The sequence below is a fragment of the Scophthalmus maximus genome, chromosome 6, assembly GCF_022379125.1.
Source record: "Scophthalmus maximus strain ysfricsl-2021 chromosome 6, ASM2237912v1, whole genome shotgun sequence".
Lineage (NCBI taxonomy): Eukaryota > Metazoa > Chordata > Actinopteri > Pleuronectiformes > Scophthalmidae > Scophthalmus > Scophthalmus maximus.
This window is the reverse complement of record NC_061520.1, coordinates 1,953,948-1,955,817: the sequence shown is the minus strand read 5'-3', so window position 1 is coordinate 1,955,817 and position 1,870 is coordinate 1,953,948. Positions and strand designations below refer to the sequence as shown.

The window sequence follows — 1,870 nt, the reverse complement described above, 5'->3', positions numbered from 1 at the left end:
CCAACTGAGCGACCGACAGGGGACACTTTATGGTGACGCACCACTGATTCCATTTCCGGTTTCCTGCAGCGTCTGAAAATTAACGTGAACGCGACGTGTTCTGGAACCGTTTAGTTCAACAACCGTATTCAACACGACGTAGAAACATGGAGACTCACACGGAGGTCGGTCCACCTCATGGAACTATATTTAACTCTTATATGAACATAGTTATGGACAATATGTTAAATTTCTGTGAATACAGACGAGCCGACAGAAGAGGTGATGGTGCCAGTCATAAGTTTTAAAAAATGGGAGGAAGAGGGGGAAGATATTTTTTTTTACATTTCAAGAATAAAGTCGAAATGTCGAGAATACAGTTGAAATACTACTTTCCAGCAGCACCAAACAACCGGATGCTGATGTTTTGCTAGCCAGTTTGCTAGGCTAACGATAGCTGCTAACCAAGTTGTAAAGTTGCGATATTATTATTGACAGTTGAATGTGGAAGAAACGATGCGGTGACGACGGGTGTTTGCAACTTGGACGTCTACGTGCCTCCTGACACGATAACGTTCGATTGCAAAACAACCGTCAATGAATTTTTGAGAGGCACGCAGTTACCGAAGCTAGCGTAGCTTTGCTAACGTCAGTTCACGTGGATTTGTGACGGCTGAACTGGAACCACAACACGGACGTTTAGGGCTTTTTGGACTTTAACCTCAACAGTTCGGACAGAAGCAGATAATCACAAGGTCGGGAAACGAGAGGCAACGCGACCAACAATGAGACAGGAAACTAGAAATAAAACAAGAGATCACACAAGATGAGGATACAATGAAAGACGGCGTGGTGGCCAAGTGGTATGGCGTTGGTCTCGTAAACCAAAGATCGTGGGTTCAATTCCCTTCCATGCCTGATACTAGACTCCTCTCATCCAACCAGAGGGACAGAACGAAGGGCAGTCTGTCCGTCTCTGCAGTCTGTCCTACTTCCTTCTCATCAAACCCGGATGAGGAATGTTATACTTGATGCTGACACTGTCAGAGATGAACATTTTTGTGAGAATTCTTTTTTTACAACAACATGTGTTTTTTTTCTCATACGACCAAATCTGGTGTTTTCATAAATCAGCGTCTCTACTGGCGACGGGAGGCTTGTAAACGTCAGGGTGATGGTTATGGCAGAGAATATGTAATACTTTACAGAATGTATTTTTAATAAGAATTCACTTTTAATTAAATCTTTTAAATGTACGGATGGGAAAAAATATAATTGAAAACTGAAATCTCTCCCTTCATTAGGGAAGCAGAAACTGGGCTTCCCCTGCCCTCCTCTGTTAATGACAAGGATCTGTAAGCGTTGATTTTTAATATAATAATGGTACGGTAGGAGAGTCCGTCCCTCTGATGCACGATGGGGAAAGAAAAGCGATTAAATCAATAAGTTCAGGCAGGTTTTTTACACTGCGGAAGCAAATTTGATTTTCACTTCCCACTTATTCTTCTTTCGAGGAGAGGAGGGTTGGTTCGTCTGTGTCCCACTTCCACATCACACACTCATTCTGAGAAGGCGTTGAGGTTGGGTTTTTTTGGGCCACAAATCGTCTCATTCAACCTCTTTCAGCCATTCAAGTACTTTCGACTCGTTTCCGCCCGTTTGTCTGCACACGAGCACGTCGGCGTGATCCGAGGAGGCAGATTATGGCAGTGTCTGTTAACACCTCGCGCATAGGTGTGTGTGTGTGTGTGTGTGTGTGTGTGTGTGTGTCCCACTGCTACACACACACTTTTGGCGTGTTACGTGGGAGAATGTGTGCGTGTGTGTGTGAGACCATGCAAGTTTCTGTCTTTCCTGAAATATGTCAGAGCTACGATATTGTCTCCAAGGG

General features: G+C 44.1%; 1 non-coding gene across 1 annotated transcript; it reads left to right on the top strand.

Annotated features, from left to right (window-relative positions):
* Nucleotides 1–825: 825 nt before the first annotated feature.
* On the top strand, nt 826–897 carry trnat-cgu. Its single transcript has one exon. It is a non-coding gene; the product is annotated as a tRNA-Thr (tRNA).
* Nucleotides 898–1,870: the final 973 nt, after the last annotated feature.